This window comes from Mandrillus leucophaeus, unplaced genomic scaffold (genome assembly GCF_000951045.1).
Source record: "Mandrillus leucophaeus isolate KB7577 unplaced genomic scaffold, Mleu.le_1.0 Scaffold290, whole genome shotgun sequence".
Taxonomy (NCBI): domain Eukaryota; kingdom Metazoa; phylum Chordata; class Mammalia; order Primates; family Cercopithecidae; genus Mandrillus; species Mandrillus leucophaeus.
The window spans coordinates 1,226,742-1,251,458 of record NW_012103032.1 but is presented as its reverse complement, the minus strand read 5'-3'; the positions used below and the strand labels follow the sequence as shown (position 1 = coordinate 1,251,458).

Genomic DNA, 24,717 nt, shown 5'->3' with positions numbered 1-24,717 from the left:
GGATCACGAGGTCAGGAGTTCAAGACCAGCCTGGCCAACATGGTGAAACCCTGTCTCTACTAAAAATACAAAAATTAGCCCGGTGTGGTGGCACATGCCTATAGTCTCAGCTCAGGAGGCTGAGGCAGAAAATTGCTTGAACCTGGAAGGCAGAGGTTGCAGTGAGCCAAGATCACGCCACTGCACTCCAGCCTGGGCGACAGAGTGAGACTCTGTCTCAAAAAAAGAAAAAAAAAAAAAATTATGGGAATCATTGTGCCTCTACATCTGATCATGTGGGAGCTTATTGTATAATAGGCATCTTTGGGAAGAAGTGTGCTACTGTTGACTAGTTCTTTGATTTTGGAAATGAATTTTCACAATTTGAATACCAGAGTCTGATCAATTCAAGTGTGTTGAGAGGAACACAAGGACAAGTGTAGTGGCTCATGTCTGTAATCCCAGCAGTTTGGGAGGTTGAGGCAGGAGGGTTGTTTGAGGCCAGGTATTCAAGACCAGCCTGGGTGAGATAGCGAGACCCTGTCTTGATTTTTTTAAAAGAAAAAATTAATTAATTAAAAAGGGAAACCAAGAGGACAGGGCTTGAAATAGGATGTTTCAGTTATTTATTTATTTATTTTTTTGAGACAGAGTCTCGCTCTGTCGCCCAGGCTAGAGTACAGTGGTGTGATCTCGGCTCATTGCCAGCTCCACCTCCCAGGTTCACGCCATCCTCCTGCCTCAGCCTCCCGAGTAGCTGGGACTACAGGCTCCTGCCACCATGCCTGGCTAATTTTTTGTAGTTTTATAGAGACGGGGTTTCACCGTGTCAGTCAGGATGGTCTTGATCTCCTGACCTCGTGATCCACCCGCCTTGGCCTCCCAAAGTGTTGGGATTACAGGCTTGAGCCACCGTGCCCAGCCAGGATGTTTCAGTTATTAAAACCTTTAATTTTAAAATTCTACTTCTACAAATTCTATTCATCGGTGACACATGGGAGATGCTCAATAAATATGTTTTAATGAAATATTACTAAGCATTAACCTATTCTTTTGGGGAAATAGATTTAATTACCTTTAAACTTGTTTTCCTTCCAGTGGCACAAGAACACTTTGCAAACAATACAAAGAATACTCTGATTAAGAGCAATTCATATGGGATAGACCACATATTTTATAAGAGCCTAGAAGAGAGAAGATAATCAGGACTGAGATAGAGATGACTTTTTGATAGAATTTGTCCCAGTGGTTTGCATAGTTTTAAGTGTTGGGTTGACTTGAATGGAGGTGATTGCTTTAGAAGAAGATCAGAAGACTAGATTTGCTTTTCTCTCCAATATGAAATACCTCTTCTATTCGAGGACACCCAGGAACATTGTTGATTGTTATTCTCTTTGTTCAGGCACACAAGGTGGGGCTGTTTCATAGTGGCTAGCAAATCTGTTTGAATCCCAGAATTTTTCATGTTAAGCATCAGAGACTTTAATGTACAACTAGAACCTGCAAAGAGAAAGGAGGGGGAAGAGATAGATGAGTGTTTAAGAAAGGATAGGTAAATGGCTACTCACCTACTTTGGGTGATCCAAAGTTATTTTCAATTTTTGTTTTTAAGGAGATTTTAGGCAGGGTGCTGCGGCTTATGCCTGTAATCTCAGCACTTTGGGAGGCTGAGGCAGGAGGATTGCCTGAGCCCAGGAGTTTGAGACCAGCCTAGGCAACATAGACCCCATCTCTATCTCCACCTATACCACACCCCTCAAAAATTAGTTGGGCTTGGTAGTCCACGCCTGTGGTGTCAGTTACTCAGGAGTTTTGAGGTAGGAGGATTACCTGAGCCTGGAAGGTTGAGGCTGCAGTGACCCTTGATTGCACCACTACACTCCAGCCTGGGTGACAGAGTGAGACTGTCTCACAAAAAAAAAAAAAAAAAAAAAAAAGAACAGTTTAGAATTTTGGTTCCCTTTGAACTTTGAGCTTCTTGAAAAGAGGAATTAGGTTTTATCCATATTTTACCTCCATCTCCATGGTAACAGGTATATATAGGAAGTACTCAATAACTCATAAATCTATTCATTTAAAAATTCAAAGGAAATTTAGGCCGGGCGCGGGTGGCTCACGCCTGTAATCCCAGCACTTTGGGAGGCCGAAGCGGGTGGATCACAAGGTCAGGAGATCGAGACCATCCCAGCGAACACGGTGAAACCCCGTTGCTACTAAAAATACAAAAAATTAGCCGGGCGTGGTGGCGGGCGCCTGTAGTCCCAGCTACTCGGGAGGCTGAGGCAGGAGAATGGTATGAACCTGGGAGGCGGAGGTTGCAGTGAGCCGAGATCGCGCCACTGCACTCCAGCCTGGGCGACAGAGCCAGACTTTGTTTTTTAAAAAAAAAAAAAAAAATTCAAGGGAAATTTAAAGCTCATGTGAAGGGCTTTTTTCTTTTTAATTGTTAAAAAACAGATAACATAGCCGGGTGCAGTGGCTAGCACCTGAAATCCCAGCACTTTGGGAAGCTGAGGCAGAAGGATTACCTAAGGCCGGGAGTTGAGACCAGCCTGGGCAATATAGCAAGACCCCCATCTGTACAAAAATATATTTTTTTTAATTTCCTGGACTTGGTGGCACACACCTATAGTCCCAGCTATTAAGGAGGCTGAGGCAGGAGGGTTACTTGAGCCCAGGAGTTGAAGGATGCAGTGAGCTATGTTTGGGCCATTGCACTCCAGCCTAGGTGACAGAGCAAGACCCTCTGTTTAAAAAAAATAAATAAAACTCACCCTTTCCAAAACACATAACATAAAATTTAGCACCTTAATCATTTTTAAGTGTACAGTTGTGTATGTTAAGTATATCCACATTGCTGGTGCGAAGTCCATCTGTTTTAAATGATTAGTATCTTTATTCTCCAAAAAGAATGGAGCCTTATTGTATTTCCAACATTAAGAATTGAGTTTGTTTCATAACTGGCTGTTTCTTTCCTAGTGTCAGATTCAACAGTGTACATGCAGGCATTGTGCTGGTTTCTCTCACATATCTCTTTCTGTAGTACCCACATAATTTAATCTAGAATATATCCGCATTTATTGTGTATTGAGGCAATTTATGACAGATTTCTTTGACCATACTAAACCGTTGATATAAATAACCACTCAAGAAAGCCCTGTCACTCTAGCGTAAACAGTAATGCCTCCTTGGTATTTTATAGACTAGGAATCGCGTGTAATTTCTCGGCTTATGCTTTTGTAAGTTTTTCACATTGACTAGTTCATTGTCAACTTTCCTTTTTATTTGAGTTTAGGACTCTTAACATATGTCACATACAACCATCCACTAAAATTTTAAACCTGGTCCTTTTGGGCTTTTTTGTCAAAGATTTAAAAATTATTTTGACCCATTCAAGGCTTTTGCCAACAAAAGTTGCAGTTCTTGGGGCTCCAGTGCTGATGCCTTGTCACTGAATAGATTGGAGAATAGGGCATGCAGACTCTGGAATGAAGTTGTCTGTGGCTGTACTTTGTAAACTGAGTTTATTTTTGTACTCATATTTTCTTATTCACGTTTCATTCTCCCTTAGTATTTGTTAAAATATTTCAGAAATTTTTAAAAAAGTTATTATATGTGGCAGATACTTGTTAGTATTTAAAAATAAAAGACTTGAAGAAAAGATAATGTTGACAAGATAACTGAAGGAAACAACACAAAAAAAGCACTACTGATGAGAAATATTATGAACAATTATTTGTTATAGAAACAGAGGATGTGTTTAATTCAGAATAAAGCAAGAGTGAATGACAGTTGTATTTTGTAGCATTTAGACTGGATTCAGTTCTGGAAGTTGTTTTATAACCTTTTGTCAGCTTTGAAATGGAATGTAGTTCAAAATTTTTATTTTTCTGTGAAATACATTTAGTCAGTAGGTGTGGCTCAGAAATGGTGCCTGAACTTTCTTTGTTACATTGTGTAAGTACTATTTGATGATTTGGCTGATTCTTTGGTGACAGACAAAAGTTTAGCTCCTAAGAAAAATGAATGGGGTCTGATACTATTTCCTATCTCACCCTGTCTGGAAGTTTCGATGAGTACATTGAGACAACCAACGCATATTTACTGACCTAACACTACATTCTAGTTATAGCAGCAGTAAATACCATAAGACATGGAGAGAGTAGATAAGACATGGTTCCTGACTTTCAGGTTTATTTCCCAGTCCCTAAAGTCTTGTTTTTTGTTTGTTCGGGTTTTTTTTTTTTTTTTTTTTTGAGACGGAATCCTGCTCTGTCCCTCAGTCTGGAGTGCAATGGCACGATCTCGGCTCACTGCAAGCTCTGCCTCCTGGGTTCACGCCATTCTCCTGCCTCAGCCTCCTGAGTAGCTGAGACTACAGGCGCCTGCCACCACGCCTGGCTAGCTAATTTTTTGTATTTTTAGTAGAGACGGGGTTTCACCATGTTAGCCAGGATGGTCTCAATCTCCTGACCTTGTGATCCGCCCATCTCGGCCTCCCAAAATGCTGGGATTACAGGCATGAGCCACTGCGCCCAGCAAGCCTTGCTTTTTTTTAACTGCTGTAGACTTCTGAAGTTTCCTTGAAGCCAAGGATGATGTTTTCAACTTTTGTGTATTCCTTTCATATTTAAATTAAGTATGTGATCAGTCTGAATATTTAATTAAAAAATTATTTCAACCTCCTTGTGAGTAGAGAGTCTCACTAATTTTTGTGTAAAAGTACTTGGTGCAGGGTGTAATGGCAGTTTGTTAATATTTGGAAATACAAGATCTGGGTTTGAGTTTGTCACTGCCATTTCCTATGAGTAAAGGGACAAGGTACCATTTCTGAATTATTTTCCTCAGCAATAAATATAAGTTAAAATCTCTGCCTGTCTTCTTAAAGAGTAGTTATGAAAACAAAGTAAGTGAACTCACATTATACAGACTATAAAAATGTCATATATGCTTATTATTAACACCTATTGTATAGTACATAGTTATTTTAACTGAATTAGAGATAAGCATCCTTAGAGCTTCCAAGGTTAACAACAGTAATAGTTAATATGCTTTCTATATGCTTTATAAGATACTTTATATGTGGACTTCAGGATCTGTGCTTTTGATGTTAGATGTGTTTTAGAGCCCCTAAATCCCTAATTTTGGTGTCTGGTTCACTAATTCTGAGCTCACTAGTCATCTCTACTGCTGAGTCTAACTTCTGAAAAATCTAACATCTAGAAACAGCCTCAGTGACTCAGTCGTGGCATTGGGACAACTGAATAACAACCCAGAATTTTAAAAGTCGGATGCCCATTTGTCGTTCCTTACTCCACGTAAATTTCAGGTGAATGAGAGGTTTAAATGTAAAAAATGAAATGATAAAGTTACTAGGATGAACAATGGTAGAATTATTATCTTAAAATAATATTTGAATTAGAAAACCTTTTCTAAGCATAACCCAAAACTTAGAAGCCATTAAGAAAAGGAAAAGGCCAGGCACAGTGACTTAAACACCTGTAATCCCAGGACTTTCGGAAGCGAAGGTGGGAAGATCACTTGAGGCCAAGGGTTCAAGACCAGCTTGGGCAACAACAAGACCCCGTTTCTACAAAAAATTTAAAAAATAGATTAGCTGGACATGGTGGCATGCATCTGTATTTCTGGCTATTCGAAAGGCTGAGGTGGGAGGATCCCTTGACTCCAGGAGTTCGAAGTTGCAGTGAGCTGTGATCATGCCACTGAACTCCAGCCTGGGCAGCAGAGCAAGCCTGTCTCAAAAAAGGAAAGGATAAGTTTGGCTATATTTCATCATAAACAAAGTCAACAAACAGACTGGGGAAAATATCTGTAATATCTCATGATAGGCAAAGAACAACTTTCCTTCAGGTATTTATCAGTTTGAGAAAGATCAAAGTTAGCCTGGTAAGGTTATGGGAAAATAGCCATGAGCTCATTACATCATAGCCATGAGAATATCAACTAGTGAAAACCATTACAGGGAACAACTTGGATTACTTAAAAATTAAAATGGATGTATTCTTGAATCCAGTAAATCCAGCTTTTTTTTTTTTTTTTTTTTTTTTTTTAAAGACAAGGGTCTTGCTTTGTTGTCCAGGCTGGAGTACAGTGGTATAATCATAGCTCACTACAGCCTTGGTCTCCTGGACTCAAGTGATCCTCCTGCCTTAGACCCATGGGTACTGGGGACTACAGGAACATGCCACCATGCCAAATTTTTTTTTTTTAGGAGGGGGGACAGAGTCTTGCTCTATCACCCAGTGCAGTGGCGCAATCTCGGCTCACTGCAAGGTCCACCTCCTGGGTTCACGCCATTCTCCTGCCTCAGCCTCCCGAGTAGCTGGGACTTCAGGCACCTGCCACCACGTCCGGCTAATTTTTTGTATTTTTTTTTTTAGTAGAGACAGGGTTTCAGCATGTTAGCCAGGATGGTCTCCATCTCCTGACCTCGTGATCCGCCCACCTCGACCTCCCAAGGTGCTGGGATTACAGGCATGAGCCACTGCACCCAGCCCACACCTAATTTTTAAGAAATTTCTTGTAGAGACCAGATCTCACTATGTTGCCCAGGCTGGTCTTGAACTCCTGGGCTCATGTGACCTTCCCACCTTGGACTCCCATAGTGCTGGGATTATAAGTATGATCCACCATGCCTGGCCTTTTCATGCAATTAATTAAATTTTTAGGATATAAAATTCTTAAGCATTTCTTCCTGGTTACTAAATAATTAATATGATTGTTAACACACAGTTGCTTCCTGTATAATAACATGTACATTCCTTTTGTTGATACTGAAGCAGCTTTTTCAAAGTTTTGCTTGTTTTATTTGGAATATATCTCCAGACATCTCACACATCATTTTAAGAACATTGTTTTAAGTTTTGGGATTGAAATAAATAAATGTACAAATTTTACTTTGTAAAATCATTAGCCAAAACATATGCTGAGAGAGATGAACATTCTCTGTAGGTTGTATAGTAAAACTGAGGCATTTTATTGTGAAATATTTAAGTGGTGTATTCTGTGGGTATACAGGAGTGTGCCTGTATGTTTATGTTTGTATTTACTTGACCATGAAGATAAAAATTTTTGTAAAGATAGACTCTCTGAAGGGAAACTGAGTTGCATTTTACCATATTTTAAAAATTTGGGCTGGTTGCAGTGGCTGACACCTGTAATCCCAGCACTGGAAGGCCGAGGCGGGCAGATCACCTGAGGTCAGGAGTTCAAGACCAGCCTGGCCAACATGGTGAAACCCCTTCTCTACTAAAAATACGAAAATTAGCTGGGTGTGGTGGCATGTGCCTGTAATCCCAGCTACTCAGGAGACTGAGACGGGATAATCCCTTGAACCCAGCAGGTAGAGGTTGTAGTAAGCCAAGACTGTGCCACTGCACTCCAGCCTGGACAACAAAGCGAGACGCTGTCTCAAAAAAAAAAAATTTTTTTTTATATGCTTGTATTACTATTCAAAAAATGTAGTTGTTTGAGAAAAGACCTAAAGAAGGCAGAATGAAAACAGAGTAGAGTTGCGGGTATTTCTTTGGTTTTATTTATGTATACCTCCTTGCCAGTCTTATTTCAGTTAGGAAATAAATGGTGAATACAGTGTAGGGCAAGGCCTGCATTACATAAATCTCAACTATGTTTAGACTACATTTTATGACTAAAGGAAAATTATACTTCCCCCCCCCCCGCCCCACTGGAAATGAGGTCTTTCTGTATTGTACAGGCTGGTCTCAATCTCCTGGCCTCATGCAGTCTTCCCACCTTGGCCTTGCAAAATGCTAGGATTACAGGCAGAAAACTAGATTTGAATTCAATAGAATATAATAGAAACATGTAATGTTACAATTTAGGCTTTATTGTTAAATTAGAATATGAATTAATATTGTACTGACTTCTGTCCTGGTGTGGTGGCTCATGCCTGTAATCCCAGCACTTTGGGAGGCTGAGGCAGGAGGGTAGCTTGAGGCCAGGAATTCAAGACCAACCTAGACAACATAAAAAAATCTTGTCTTAACAGAAATAGAAAAATTAACCAGGTCTGATGACACACGCCTAGCTACTTGGGTAGTAGCTAGCTACTTGGGAGGCTGAGGCAAGAGAATTGCTTGAGCCCTAGTGTTGGAGGTTATAGTGAGCTGTGATGTGCCACTGCACTTCCTGCACTCCAGCCTGGGAAACATAAGTAGATCTGTCTCTATAAATAAATAAGCAAGACCTGTCTCAATCACTATAAATATTTTACTAATTTCTTAAGAAAAATCATTTTTTATCTGGGCGTGGTGGCTTACACATGTAATCCCAGCACTTTGGGAGGCTGAGGCAGGTGGATCACCTAAGTCCAGGAGTTCGAGACCAGCCTGGCTAACATGGCAAAACCCCACCTCTCCTAAAAATACAAAATTAGCGGGGCGTGGTGGTGGGTACCTGTAATTCCAGCTACTCGGGAGGCTGAGACAGGAGGATTGCTTGAACCCGGGAGGCGGAGGTTGCAGTGAGCTGAGTTCATGCCATTGCACTCCAGCCTGGGTGACAAGAGCAAAACTCCGTCAAGAAAAATCATTTTTTGAGAAAATATTTTCATTAATATTATAGTGACATAGACACATTTTTCTGAATAGTCTTTACAGAAGCTAAGTTGTCTTTCTATCTTTCCCTTTTCAATTTGTGTTTTCCTTTATAAAAAGGTAATAATGCTTAATATTTATTATGTGCCAAATATTGATCTAGAGTCCGGATGTTTTGCACCATCTCATTTAATGAAATAGATACTAGTATGCTCATTTTATTTTATTTTATTTTATTATTTTTATTTTTTATTTTTTTGAGATGGAGTTTCACTCTTGTTGCCTAAGCTGTAGTGCAATGGCGCGATCTCAGCTCACCGCAGCCTGTGCCTCCTGGTTCAAGCAATTCTCCTGCGTCAGCCTCCCAAGTAGCTGGGATTACAGGCATGAGCCACCACGCCTAGCTAATTTTGTATTTTTAGTAAAGATGGGGTTTCTCCTTGTTGGTCAGGCTGGTCTTGAACTCCCGAACTCAGGTGATCTGCCCGCCACGGCCTCCTGCAGTGCTGGGATTACAGGCGTGAGCCACCACACCCAGCCACTCATTTTGTAAATTGAAAGTTTTGGAAAGATGATACAGCTACTAAGTGTCTGCCATTCAACTATAAGCCTGACTTTGAAATCAATATTTATACCTTTTCCCTTCTTAGGAAAAGCTGATACTGAAAATAGGAATAGGTTGGTGGGGGGATAGCAAACATGTAGCTCCCCCAAATCACAAATCAAGGTATGGATTGTCAGAAAGGCTTAGTTATAAACAGAGCTGGTGTATTTGAAGAAGCATGTAGCTATAATCTCTGTTTCCTGATCATTAAATGGGTCCTGGAGTCTTTATACAGTTGCCAAAGGCAACCATAATTTTAGTTATTCACGATCCACATTTAATAAAATAAAATATAGAGCCTCTAGATGTGGGGAAAAGAAAGAAAGATCAGACTGTTACTGTGTCTATATAGAAAGAAGTAGACATAAGAGACTCCATTTTGTTCTGTATTTGAGATGCTGTTAATTTGTGACCCTACCCCCAACCTTGTCCTTGCAAGAGACATGTGCTGTGGTGACTCAAGGTTTAAAGGATTTTGGGCTGTGCAGGGTGTGCTTTGTTAAACAAGTGCCTGAAGGCAGCTTGCTGGTTAAAAGTCATCACTATTCTCTTAATCTCAAGTACCCAGGGACACGTACACTGCCAAAGGTTGCAGGGACCTCTGCCTAGGAAAGCTAGGTATTGTCCAAGGTTTCTCCCCATGTGATAGTCTGAAATATGGCATATGGCCTCGTGGGTTGGGAAGACCTCATCGTCCCCCAGCCTGACACCCGTGAAGGGTCTGTGCTGAGGAGGACTAGTATAAGAGGAAAGAAGGCCTCTTGGTGGTTGTTGGCGGTTGAGATAGAGAAAATCTTATCTGTCTCCTGCCAGTCCCTGGGCAATGGAACATCTCAGTGTAAAACCCGATTGTATGTTCTGTTTACTGAGAAAGGAGAAAAACCGCCTTAGGGCGAAAGGTGGGACTTGCTAGCAATGCTGCTCTTTATGCACTAAAAAGGTTTATGAAGATGTTTGCATATGCATATCAAGGCACAGCACTTTCCTTAAACTTACGTCACAGAGATCTTTATTCATATGTCTACTGCTGACCTTCTCCCTACGATGATCCTATTATCCTGTCACTTCCCTTTTTCTAAGATGGTAAAGATAATTATCAATAAATACTAAGGGAACTCAGAGACCGGTGTTGGCGTGGGTCCTCTGTATGCTGAGCGCCGGTCCCCTGGGCCCACGTTTTCTTTCTCTATACTTTGTCTCTGTGTCTCATTTCTTTTCTCAAGTCTCTCGTTCCACCTAACGAGAAACGCCCACAGGTGTGGAGGGACAGGCCACCCCTTCAGTAGAGCCTTTGACCTTTTTTTTTTTTTTTGAGACGGAGTCTTGCTCTGTCGCCCAGGCTGGAGTGCAGTGGCCGGATCTCGGCTCACTGCAAGCTCCGCCTCCCGGGTTTACGCCATTCTCCTGCCTCAGCCTCCCGAGTAGCTGGGACTACAGGCGCCCGCCACCTCGCTCGGCTAGTTTTTTGTATTTTTTAGTAGAGATGGGGTTTCACCATGTTAGCCACGATGGTCTCGATCTCCTGACCTCGTGATCCGCCCGTCTCGGCCTCCCAAAGTGCTGGGATTACAGGCTTGAGCCACCGCGCCCGGCCAAGCCTTTGACCTTTTTAATGGAATAAACATAGAGAAGAGGCCCAGATAATAAACAAGATTCGTCAGAATTGGCAGTCTACAGTAAGAGGTTAGGTTTTAGGGATAAAACAGAAAAGGAAAGGACCGGACGTGGTGGCTCACCCCTGCAGCCCCAGCACTGTGGGAGACCAAAGCAGGAGGATTGCTTGAGGCCAGGAGTTCAAGACTAGCCTGGGGAACATAGGCAGAGGTTGCGGTGAGCCAAGATCGCACAATTATACTACAGCCAGGGCAACAAGAATGAAACTCCATCTCAAATAAATAAATAAATAAATAAATAAAATGAGCATACTGATATCTATTTCATTAAATGAGACAGCGCAAAACATCCAGACTCCAACCTGGGCAACAGAGCAAGACCTTTTCTCTAAATAATAATAAAATACTATAAGGGTTCAAAAGAAGAATAACTAGCGGTGACTTCACTAAGAAGTCCTGAGGAGGGAGGAATAGATATTACCAAAGACAGGAGATACTGATGTATACAAAGTAATTGCAGTTGACAAAGAGTAGGCATGGCTAGTGGAGCAGATTGTGTCCATGGTGTAGTGGATTTTATGCATTTTTTAACAGAAGAAACCACCTCAATCTTTTTTTTAATGTTAAACTTCAGTATATGAAAGTGGGGGAACCCACCAGTTGTTTTGATTGAAGCAGAGTTCTAGGTCTCCAAGAACAGTTTAAAAACTGTAACTAGGCTGGGCATGATGGCTCAATCTAGGCTCAATCAAACTAGGCTGGGCACGATGGCCTGTAATCCCCAACACTTTGGGAGGCCGAAGTGGAAACATCTCTTGAACTCAGAAGTTTGAGACCAGCCTGGGCAACATAGTGAGACCCCGTCTCTACCAAGAAAAAAAAAATTAACGTGGCATGGTGATGTGCACCCTTAGTCCCAGCTACTTGACAGTTTAGGTGGGGGAAACACTTGAGGCCATGAAGTTGAGGCTGCAGGGAGCCATGTCATTGCCAGTGTACTCCAGCCTGGATGACAGAGTGAGAGCATGTCTCAAAACACACACACACACACACACCCCTATAACTAGAAGGGAGAAATGGGAAATATTAGTATAGGCACAAATCTCATATGTTTAGCATATAAATCTCATCATATACGCTAAGCACTTAATAATATCTCATTTAAATCTTACAATAAGCCACTGAGAGAATTACTGTTGTTCCCATTTTGTGGAAGAAACTGAGTCTTAGAGAAGTCTAATATGTTGCCCAAGGATGAGCAACCAGTAAACTATACAATCAGGATTCAGATCTCAGTTCTTCTGCCTCCAAAGGTCATGCCACACTGAATGTAGAAGGCTTTAGTGCTCCTCCAATCTGGAATTGTATTTTGTAAGCCAAAGGCACTTTGATCAGAACAGAGGTATAGACTTATAGCAAGAAGAGATACTGAAGGCCGGGTGTGTTGGCTCATGCCTGTAATCCTTGCACTTTGGGAGGCCAATGTGGGTGGATGCTTGAGCTCAGGAGTTCAGGACTAGCCTGGGCAACATGGCAAAACCCCATCTTTACTTAAAATACAAAAAACAAATTAGCTGGATGTGATGGTGTGCGCCTGTAGTCCCAGCTACCTGGAGGACTGAGGTGGGAGGATCACTTGAGCCCAGAAGGTCGAGGCTGCAGTGAGCTGAGATCATGCCACTGCACTCCAGCCTGAGTGACAAAGTGAAACCCTATCTCAAAAAAAAAAAACAAAAAAACAAAGATAAGTTAAAACGCACTATACAGTTGAGAAATTTATTTTTAGGATTCCAAAATATTTTAATGATAGGGCTGAAACCCAAACCCAAATTCTTTGATTTGCCAGCTAACTCTCTTTTCATTACCCCAGCCAGGCATTGGTGGTGGAAATGAAATAATAGTCTGGTCAAAGTATGTCTGAGGATGGAGATGGAAAACCATTTAGAAAGTTGTCTGGGTATGAGTATAGGTAAGGACTTGAAAGAGTAATAGCAGTGGAAATTGAAAGGAAGGTATAACTATGAAGGCTGATAAAACAAGTCAACTATGAAGACAATATATAGTCAGTTTATGCATATGTTTGACTAACAAGCCCCAGTTCACTAGATTTAGTGTTAATCCTTTATTATAGCTATCATTTATTGTTTACTGAGTACTTAGGTATGGATTTTCTAACTTCAGTCCTCTTCGAGGTGGATATTCCCATTTTACAGGTGAGAAAATTGACATTCTGAGCAATACTTTGCCCAAGGTCTTTTTTTTTTTTTTTTTTTTTTTTTGAGATGCAGTGTTGCTCTGTCACCCAGGCTGGAGTGCAGTGGTGCAATCTTGGCTCACTGCAACCTCTGCCTCACTGGTTCAAGGAATTCCCCTGCCTCAGCCTCCCAAATAGCTGAGATTATAGGTGCACACCACCATACCCAGCTAATTTTTCTGTATTTGTATTAGAGACGGGGTTTCACTGTATTGGCCAAACTGGTCTCGAACTCCTGACCTTGGGCAATCTGCCCGCCTTGGCCTCCCAAAGTGCTGGGATTACAGGCGTGAGCTACCGCACCCAAGATTTTCTAGCAAATAAGTGGTAGAATCATGGTGCCAAAACCTATGCTTTTAACCAATATGCTGTAATGTACCTAAACTGTAGGTGCTAGCTTATTTGTCTGTCCTGGAGAGATATGATGGTGGTGAGAAATACCAGTGCCACTGAATTGAAATATACAGTAGTTATTCAGGCCAGAAAAAGTAGAGATAATTCTGAATGTGATATATTCTCATAGGGCACTTGAAGTGGTCATATATATTCTTCATGATGAGTATAAATTCACTAGAAACTTAAGGCTAAAGTTGAGTGGTAAGAACTTTTGCCAGATATTTAGGAATGGAAATTGGTGTCCAGGGAAAAAGAAAATACTCTAACTTATGTCTCATACTATAATTTCCTCCCTGATTTCTTGTACTTTCTGTTTCTCTCTTGTGGCATTTTAAATATTCAATCTTGTATAATTTTTGTTGATGTGTCTCTTACCTAATTCAGTAGACTGTAAATTCCTAAAGGATAGTAATTACTGTGCATTTATGTATTCTCTATTGTTGCTTTTCTTGTTTTGTATTCTGCATATGTTTATTGAATGCTTAAAATGTGCCAGATCCGGGTTGGGTGTGGTGGCTCACAACTGCAATCCCAGCTCTTTGGGAGGCCAAGGCAGGTGGATCACTTGAGGCCAGTTCAAGACCAGCCTGGCCAACAAGGCGAAACCTTCTCTACCAAAATATATAAAAATTAGCCAGGCATGTTGGCGCACACCTGTAATCCCAGCTACTTGGAAGACTGAGGCATGAGAATAGCTTGAACTCAGGAGGCGGAGGTTACAGTGAGCTGCCTGGGCGACAGAGCGAGACACTGTCTCCAGAAAAGAAAGAAAAAGAAAGAAAAAGAATGTGCCAGATCTGTACTAAGTAAGAGTGAATACCTCTCTGGAATGCCCTCCAGAGCTTTATTTCTAATAGGGAAACAAATAATGTAACAAATTTAATACAGTATAATGACTGTTGTAATTGTGAAGTTAAAGGTACAGTGGAGACTTAATAGGGAATTGAGCAATTTAACTTATAATTTCAAAATTTTAAAAATAATGTGAAAAGTCTCATTGTGAGAATAAAGCAAGCAACTATTTTCTGTCTGTGCATCTGATGGATACATGGAGTACAGGTGTCTGTGAGTTAGTGGAATCTCTTTATTCTTCCACGGGAAGCATTGGTATTTTAAAGTGGAATGAAATCTGAAAATGATAAGAACATAAAGTAAGAAGTGTTTTATAATAAACATTTTATTAAAATATTTCAAAAGTTCATTTAAAATTTACCGCCAAAATTTAAAGCAATGGCACTTAAACACTTGGAAAAGAAAACAAAGTGTAATATCTTTTCATGTAGTATAGTATCTTTTCAAATATAGTTTATTAGTTTTAAATCCAGTTTTTCCTTTCTCACTAAATCTTCCCAAACCAGTAGCTAGAACTCCCACTTGGTTTTCTTGTAATTCCCATTTGGTTCAAAAGGAGGGAGCAAAGAATGTAAACCTGAAGTAGGAGTTGGGGCCTGATGATAGCATACGTAGTTGAAATTGAGTGTGAGACAATAGCAAGTGGTTTGAGTTTTGCTGTGTTCAGAGAAGCTGATTGTTGCCACCTAAGATCATAATCTCAGTGTTGCTGGATCTTCTGAAATTGTTAAAAGAAGCCAGAAATTCAGATTTCTTTTCTGTGAAATATTCTAATTGATAAATGTTGGCTTGAAGTCTAAAATAATGAAATTAAACAAAACATATACCAGGCTGTATTTGAACCGCAGGTTACTACTTTGTGAGCTCATCTGAAATTTCACCTGGGTTCAATTCTAGCTCTGCAACTAGTAATCACTGTGACCTTGCTATACCCTCCACATAGCCATATTTTTACAAGATTTGGGGGTGTCAGGAATTAAATATGGCATATATGTTTTATATACCTATATATTTCTCATTTTTCTTTCCAGTGTATAGAATGAGACATAATGCCACTTAAAAGATTGAGAAACTTAAATGTTTATCTGAGGTGAAACTGCCAAGGATAGGAGCTACCTTTACGGCACAAGTCTTCTGACTTCTACCCCAGTGCTTTTTCCATTATTAGTCTTATGGCTTTCAGCAGAATCACCTTGGGTTCTTGTTAAAAATGTAGATTCAGGCCGGGCACGGTGGCTCACACCTGTAATCCCAGCACTTTGGGAGGCCGAGGCGGGCAGATCACCTGAGGTCAGGAGTTCCAGACCAGCCTCAACATGGAGAAACCTCGTCTCTACTAAAAATACAAAATTAGCCGGGCGTGGTGGTGCATGCCTGTAATCCCAGCTACTTGGGAGGCTGAGGCAGGAGAATGGCTTGAACCTGGGAGGCGGAGGTTACAGTGAGCCAAGATCGTGCCATTGCAGTCTAGCCTGGGCAACAAGAGCAAAACTCCGTCTCAGGAAAAAAAAAAAAAAAGAAAGAAAAGTAGATTCTGAGGCTGGGTGCAGGGGCTTATGCCTGTAACCCCAGCACTTTGAGAGACTGAGGTGGGAGGATCGCTTGAATTCAAAGTTAAGACCAGCCTGGGCCACATAGCAAGAGTTTGTCTCTACTGAAAAAGAAAACAAACAAAAAATTTAATGTCGATTCTGACCAGCATATATCAGCAGGTCTGAGGTAGGGTTCAGGAAATGATATTTTATGTATTTATTTTTTGGAGACAGAGTTTCACTCTTGTTGCCCAGGCTGGAGTGCAATGGTGCCATCTCGGCTCACTGCAACCTCCACCTCCCGGGTTCAAGCGATTCTCCTGCCTCAGCCTCCCGAGTAGCTGGGATTACAAGCATGTGCCACCACGCCTGGCTAATTTTTGTATTTTTTGGTAGAGACAGGGTTTCACCATGTTGGCCAGGCTGGTCTCAAACTCCTGACCTCAGGTCATCCATCTGCCTCAGCCTCCCAAAGTGCTGGGATTACAGGCGTGAGCCACCATGCCTGGCCCAGGAAATGGTATTTTAAATATCCCCTTGCCTCGTTTTTTTAATGCAAATAGAATGGACCAGGGCTAGAAAAACGTTCTTTTGGACCATATGAATAAGAGACTTCTAAGAAAATTACTTTCATTATAGTAAGTAGGGTGGACAGTTTTCTTTTTTTTTTTTTTTTTTAATTTATCCAAAATGTATTGGTTTTACTGAAGTAGTATAGTGCTTGGTTTTTTTTGTTGTTGTTTTTTTTTTGTTTTTAAAACAGTCTTAGCCTTAACCTGATTTACATTGTTTCCCACCTTATTATTTATAGACTTTTGGACCTAGGTTAGTTTGCCTTATTAAAATGACATTGGGTTAGTAGGATACTTAGGCAAAAGAATGGAGTGTCCAGGAAGCTTCTTAAGTGGGCAAAAGGGTATATAGTGATAGTGGTTTATTTCTTTTTCTTCTTTTTTTTTTTGGCTCACGTGATCCTCCCACCTCAGCATCCTGTGTAGCTGGGAATATAGGCATTTGCCACCATGCCTGGCCAATTAAAAAATTTTTCTTTGTAGAGACAAGGGTCTCCCTAAGTTGCCTAGATTGGTCTGGAACTCCAGGGCTCAAGCTATCATCCTGCCTCAGCCTCCCAAAGTGCTGGGATTATAGGCGTGAGCCACCATACCCAGCCTGATTTGATTATTGATCATAGATAATAATTTTCTCCATCTGTAAATGGGGTTGTTTCATTTTCATCAAATTGTATGTAAAACATTTGGAAATTATCACAGATTCTGTTTTAGAGTATCTTTCATTTTAAGGTATTTACTTTCAAAAATGCCAAATTTAAATTAGCCGGGCGTGGTGGTGGGCGCCTGTAATCCCAGCTACTCAGGAGGCTGAGACAGGAGAATCGCTTGAACTCTGGAGACTGAAGTTGCAGTGAGCTGCGATCACGCCACTGTACTCCAACCGGGGCAACAGAGTGAGTGAGACCCTGTCTCACAAACACTCCCAAAATGTCAAATTTGGAAATAAAAGGAAGACTAATTTCTCTATTTTCTGAATCCTTGAGCATTTTGTGTAGTGATTTAAAGTTTACAAAATATCTTCCATATGTTGTCTCTTTTGGTCTGTATGCCAGTCCTAAAAAGGGCAATAGGGTTGGATGTGGTGTGATGGCTTATGCCTGTAGTCCTAGCTACTTGGGGGGTTAAGGCAGGAGGATTGCTTGAGCCCAGGAGTTTGAGGCTGCAAGTGAGCTATGATTGTGTGACTGAACTCTAACCTCCAGCCGGAGCCATAGAGCTAGAACCTGTTTGGGGGCAAAAAAAAAAAAATGGTGGTGATAATATTTTCATTTTGCAGGGGAGGGTGTGGAGGCTCAGGCTCTGGTTGCCAAAAGTCACACAAGTGCTTAGATATTATCTCTCATTAGAGAGCTAAGATTTGCAGCCCAGTCTTTTTTTAGGGATTGCCTAGAAAAATATAGAAAGAAGTTTATTGGCTGGGTGCGGTGGCTCACACCTGTAATCCCAGCACTTTGGGAGGCTGAGGCAGGCAGATCACGAAGTCAGAAATTCAAGACCAGCCTGGCCAATATAGTGAAACCCCGTCTCTACTAAAAATACAAAAATTAGCCAGGCATGGTGGCAATTGCCTGTAGTCCCAGCTATTCAGGAGGCTGAGGCAGGAGAATTGCTTAAACCTGGGAGGCAGAGTTTGCAGTGAGCCGAGATTGTGCCACTGTACTCCAGCTTGGGCAACAGAGTGAGACTTTGTCTCAAAAAAAAAAAAAATTATTAAACATGAAATGAACAGAGTGAGACTTTGTCTCAAAAAAAAAAAATTATTAAACATGAAATGGAGGCCAGGCGCGGTGGATCACACCTGTAATCCCAACACTTTGGGAGGCCAAGATGGGCAGATCAGTTGAGGTCAGGAGTTCGAGACCAGCTTGGCCAACATGGTGAAACCTTGTCTCTACTAAAACACAAAATTAGCTGGACATGGTGATGCATGCCTGTAATCCCAGCTACTCAGGAGACTGAGGCAGGAGAGTCACTTAAACCTGGGAGGCGGAGGTTGCAGTGAGCTGAGATTGTGACACTGTGCTTCAGCCTGGGTGACAGAGTGAGACTCAGTCTTTAAGAAAATAAAAAAAAAAAGATGAAATGGAGGAGTTACAGTGGAAAGTTTAAAAGACTGGAAAGTTTTTTGGGGTAATAGAGTGGTCCTGGAATAGTAAAATGTTCAGTGTAGCTATGGAAAAACAAAAGTAAGTTTAAGAAGGCATTTGATTGTTGGCTTATTATAATATCACAAGACTGGCCACTATCTGCATAATTCCCCCAGATATTTTCTACTGAAATATGTTCCACTCTTCAAACTTTAGAATTGTGAAGTGAACCTTACAGACTTGTCTAACTCCTTTATTTTTAGATCACAAGACTAATATAGGTGGCATGGTGACTCACACCTATTTCCCAGCACTTTGTGAGGTTGAGGCAGAAGGATAACTCGAGGTTAGGAGTTTGAAACCAGCCTGGGCAGCATTGTGAGACACTGTCTCTACATTTTTTTTTTTTTTAATTAGCCACACGTGGTGGTGAGTGCCTGTAGTCCTAGCTACTTAGGAGGCTGAGGTGGGAGGATCACTTGAGCCCAGGAGTTCAGTGTTAAACAGTAAGCTATGATGACTTCACTGTACTCCATCCTGCCTTGGCAACAGGGTGAGATTCTGTCTCTAAAAATAAAAAGAAATTAACAGCTAATAATGGGTCACATGCCCAATTAACAACAGAACTGTAATTCAGATCCCCTGAGTTTCACGTTGCCACTCTTTACAAGTATATTTTTTCTTTTGGAATTCTAGGCTGGGCACAGTGGCTCAAGCCTGTAATCCCAGCACTTTGGGAGTATGAGGTGGGTGGATCACCTGAAGTCAGGAGTTCGAGACCAGCCTGGCCAAAATGGTGAAACCCTGTCTCTACTAAAAATACAAAAAATTAGCCAGGCATGGTGGCAGGCAGCTGTAATCCCAGCTACTCAGGAGGCTTGAGGCAGGAGAATCGCTTGAACCTAGGAAGCAAACATTGCAGTGAACCGAGATCGCGCCATTGCACTCCAGCCTAGGCAACAAGAGTGAAACTCCATCTTAGGAAAAAAAAAAGGAAAAGAAAAAGAAATACATAGATTGGAGCCCACTGGTAATTTTTGGTCTACCTACATGTATATAGGAGTGTATTGGGTACTTCAAAAAAGCAATTACTTTTTACTTTGACCTGTTTTTTAAAAAGAGGAAAAACGTTTTCAGAATTTCTAATAGGCCACTTACCCTAAACCTAATTTCCTGGAAAACACCATTATTATGAGGGCTGACTTGAGATTTTCCTTCACTGAAACTGGTTATGGCAACTTTTCAATTCAGTTTTTTAAAAGTTTGTCGATATATGAATGTAAGTTCTTTAGTATTTTTTTCTTAAACATTTGATGCCTCCTTCTCCTTGATTCCTGAGTGATAACAAAAAACGAAATTGAACAAACCTTAAGCCTCTAATGACCAATAATGTAAAACTCAAATATTTCATTATAAAAGTTTGTATTTTTTTGATACATGGAGACCTTTCTAATATAGTGATATGTTCTACTTGATAAAATAATTCCTTGATTATGAGAGTTAAATCATTAGTATCTTGTGATGTTAAGCGGCGTGCATCATCATGACTAAGTACTTACAGTTGAACCAATTTCACACCCATTACAAACATGTTCGTTCTCTGAGTCAACAAATGCTTTTTAACTAAATGCTATTATGGCCTATATACTGTGTCAGATATGGATACAAACGTAAGTAAAACTCAGAGCACAAAAGTGCTACCACGTTATTTTTGTTTTTTTGTTTTTTTCCCCCTGAGACGGAGTTTCACTCTTGTTGCCCAGGCTGGAGTGCAATGGTACTATCTTGGCTCAGTGCAACTTCCACCTCCCGGGTTCAAGTGGTTCTCCTGCCTCAGCCTCCCGAGTAGCTGGGATTACAGGAGCGTGCCATCACAGCCAGCTAATTTTTGTATTTTAAATGCAGACGAGGTTTCGCCATGTTGGCCAGGCTGATCTCGAACTCCTGACCGCAGGTAATCTGCTGCCTTGGCCTCCCAAAATGCTGGGATTACAGCCGTGAGCCACGTGCCTGGCTTGTTTTTTGTTTTTTGTTTTTAAACTAAAGACTTATGTTTTTTTCCCATATCTCCTAAGCCCCATGTTTTAGTCTATTTTACCCCAAAATTGTATTTATTAAATTGGCTTTCCTATTAAAAAAAAAAAAATTGATCTTAGCATGGTGGTGAGCTTGAGACAACCTTCAGTGAGTCAATATAATTTTAGCTAAAACAGTTGTATCTCAGGTAAAAGTATGATTTTCTTTAGGTTTTTTTTTTTTTTTTGATTGAAAGTAACTCATGAATTCTCTTTATTATCTCTTCTAAGGGCTTGAGGATACCGTTATCCCTGGATGAGATATCCTTTCCAGGCCTAACATTCTGATTTAACAACACTTTCACTAAAGCCTTTTGCCCCACCTTTGTTCCTGTTTATTACTATATTTAGTTATATGATTAAAATTGAACTATCTTATCCTAGATGGACAGTATCAGATGGAAATTCGTTTAGGTCATAATTAAACTTTTGTGCCTTAGAAAACATCTGTATTTGGGCCGGGCACGGTGGCTCACGCCTGTAATCCCAGCACTTTGGGAGGACGAGGTGGGTGGATCACGAGGTCAGGAGATCAAGACCACAGTGAAACACCATCTCTACTAAAAATGCAAAAAATTAGCTGGGCGTGGTGGCGGGCGCCTGTAGTCCCAGCTACTCGGGAGGCTGAGGCAGGAGAATGGCACGAACCCGGGAGGCAGAGCTTTCAGTGAGCCGAGATCGCGCCTCTGTACTCCAGCCTGGGCGACAGAGCGAGACTCTGTCTCAAAAAAAAAAACAAAACATCTGTATTTGAAAATCAAATTGGCCAGGCACTGTGGCTCATGTCTGTAATCCCACCAAAGTAGGCAAATTGCTTGAGCTCAGAACAAGCTGTGCAGGCAACATGGCGAAATCCCGTCTCTACAAAAAATAACAAAAATTAGCCACATGTCACCACATGTATGCACCTGTAGTCCCAGCTTCTTAGGAAGCTGAGATGGGAGGATCACTTGAGCCCAGGAGGTTGAGGCTGCAGTGAGCCGTGATTATGCCACTGCACTCCAGCCTGGGCGACGGCGAGACCCTTTCAAAAAAAAAAAAAAAAAAAAGGAAGACAGAAAATCAAATTAATGTGGTTGTTGTATAGGTCATTACAAAGGCCATGGCAAGAATATAGTTGGTTTTTGTAGAACTGGGTAATTTGAACTCTATTTTGGGTAGAAAGTTTTTCTCCTTTTTTAAACCTTAAAAACACTCTAGGAAATAAGTATTGTGCTCAGTGTTTTCAGTTAATGTTTTCTGAGAGTTAGCATCTATCATATGTTAGAGTTGCTTAGAAAAATATCTGAATGATGCTGAAAGTGTTTCTATGCCACTTAAAGACTCATTTTCAGGAGAAAATTTGCAAAAATTAAGCTTTGGTTTGGAAATAAATGTACCATGTTTTATTCAGTGTTTCTGAAAGTTTCATGTGATCACTGTTTCAATAAATGGAATGATATTTAAGTCCATTAGCATGACTTGAATCCTATTTTGAATACTTTTGCAAATCAAAGAATCACCTGCGTAGTTTTTTATTCTTGATTTTCACATATGTATTTGAATTACTTAAAAATAAGAAATAGGCTGGGCGCGGTGGCTCAAGTCTGTAATCCCAGCGCTTTGGGAGGCTGAGACGGGCGGATTGCGAAGTCAGGAGATTGAGACCATCCTGGCTAACCCGGTGAAACCCCATCTCTACTAAAAAATACAAAAAACTAGCCGGGCGAGGTGTCAGGCGCCTGTAGTCCCAGCTACTCGGGAGGCTGAGGCAGGAGAATGGCTAAACCCGGGAGGCGGAGCTTGCAGTGAGCTGAGATCCAGCCACTGCACTCCAGCCCGGGCGACAGAGCAAGACTCCGTCTCAAAAATAAAAAAAAATAAAAAAATAAGTACTTTAAATATGTCAGTGTTGGGTCTTGGCCTTTATCAGCTTAATGGTCTTTTTTTCCCCCTTTTCTCTTTTCTTTCGACAAGGTTTTTCTCTGTCACCCAGGCTGGAGCGTAGTGGCACAATCATAGCTCACTTTAGCTCCTGGGCTCAAGTGGTCCTCCTGCCTCAGTCTCCTCAGTGGCTAGATCTGCAGGTGCATGCCATAATGCCCGCCTAATTTTTTTAAGAAAAATTTTTTGGAGAGATGGAGTCTTGCTGTATTGCCCAGTCTGGTCTCAAACTCCTGTCCTCAAGCCATCTTCCTGCCTTGACCTCCCCAAGTGCTGGGATTACAGACATGAGCCACCAAGCCCAGCCCAGTTTTAATTGTCTTTTGAAAGTGGATTTTAGGCCGGGCACATTGGCTCACACCTGTAATCCCAGCACTTTGGAGGCCAAGGTGAACAGATTGCTCAAGCCCAGGAGTTCGAGACCAGTCTGAGCAATATGGTGAAACCCCATCTCTACTAAAAATACAAAAATTAGCCAGATGTAGTGGCGGGCACAGCTGCTCAGGAGGCTTAGGCTCGAGAATGACTTGAGTCTGGACGCTGGAGTTTGCAGTGAGTGGAGATGGCACCACAGCACTCCAGCCTGGGTGACTTAGCAAGATCCTGTCTCCATAAACAACAAAAAAGAGTGGATTTTGTGACTTTTTGATGGCTTTTATATTTACTTGTACTTCGTTAAGGTCAAGTCTTTAAAGACAACTTTAGATATCTTTAAAAGACAACTTCAGACATTTTTTTAAGCTTTTTTAACTGCTTATGCATTAGCTTCACTAATGTTCTGTTTTCTCTCAGTCTCTTGCTGAACTCAGCTGAAGTTCCAACTGCTCAGATTACTCTGTTTTGCCTATTTATTGGTAATTCATGGAACATGGTGCTGCGGTGGTGGTGTTGCTTTTTTTTATTTTTTTATTTTTTTCATCATCACTATATGCAGTGCCCAGAACAGTGCCTTGAATATAGTAGAAACTCCTCTCTCTCTCTCGCTCTCTCACTCGCTCGCTCTCTCTCTCTCTTTTTTTTTTTTTTTTCTCTTTGAAACAGAGTTTCACTCTCGTTGCCCAGACTGGAGTGCAATGGTGTGATCTCAGCTCCCTGCAACCTCCGCCTCCCAGTTCAAGCGATTCTCCTGCTTCAGCCTCCCAAGTAGCTGGGATTACAGGCATGCACCACCACGCTCAGCTAATTTTGTATTTTTAGTAGAGACGGTGTTTCACCATGTTGGTCAGGCTGGTCTCGAACTCCTGACCTCAGGTGATCCACCTTCCTCGGCCTCCCAAAGTGCTGGGATTACAGGCGTGAGCCACCATGCCTGGGCTTTTGTTTTGTTTTCTGGGGGGACGGAGTGTCGTTGTGTTGCCCAGGCTGGAGCGCAGTGGTGCAGTCTTGGCTAACTGCAACCTCTGCCTCCTGGATTCAAGTGATTTTCCTGCCTCAGCCTCCTGAGTAGCTGGGATTACAGGTGCCCATCACCACGCCTGGCTAATTTTTGTGTTTTTAGTAGAGATGGGGTTTCACCATGTTGGCCAGGCTCGTCTCGAACTCCTGACCACAAGTGATCTGCCCGCCTCAGCCTCCCACAGTGCTGGGATTACAGGCGTGAGCCACTGAGCCTGGCCGAAACTCAGTATTTGTTGTAAATATTTGTGTTGAATCTCTGTAAGGGGAAAAGCAGTATTTGTTGTAAATATTTGTGTTGAATCTCTGTAAGGGGAAAAGCAGCAGAGATACATTGTGTTCTTACATCTTACATTGTGGTATTCTTAACATCTGTTGACAGTTCAACCAGTGTTTTAATCACTGTAGAAGCTTCTTCCTTTCTAATTTATTTCTGCAGAGAAATCATATGTCTTCTGTTTTCTAAAGTATGGCTGATTACTGTATTATGGTTGTCCTTTAATATATTCTTCCCAGTTGTTCTATTCCTAGAGTTTGTCTCTTTAAAAATAGTGTTTCACTGGGCCAGGCACAGTGGCTCACGCCTGTAATCCCAGCACTTTGGGAGGCTGAGGTGGGCAGATCATGAGGTAAAGAGATCTAGACCATCCTGGCCAACATGGTGAAACCCCATCTCTACTAAAAATACAAAATAATTAGCTGGACTTGATGGCGCACCTGTAGTCCCAGCTACTCAGGAGGCTGAGGCAGGACAATTGCTTAAACTCGGGAGAGGGAGGTTGCAGTGAGCCAAGATCGCACCACTGCACTTCAGCCGGGGTGACAGAGCAACACTCCGTCTCAAAAAAAAAAAAAAAAA

At 41.5% G+C, this 24,717-nt stretch overlaps 1 protein-coding gene across 5 annotated transcripts in view; it reads left to right on the top strand.

Annotated features, from left to right (window-relative positions):
* The window catches only part of GPATCH8 (G patch domain containing 8), a 112,150-nt gene that overhangs the window by 36,850 nt on the left and 50,583 nt on the right, over window positions 1-24,717 (top strand). The gene's annotated exons all lie outside the window — the stretch shown is intronic.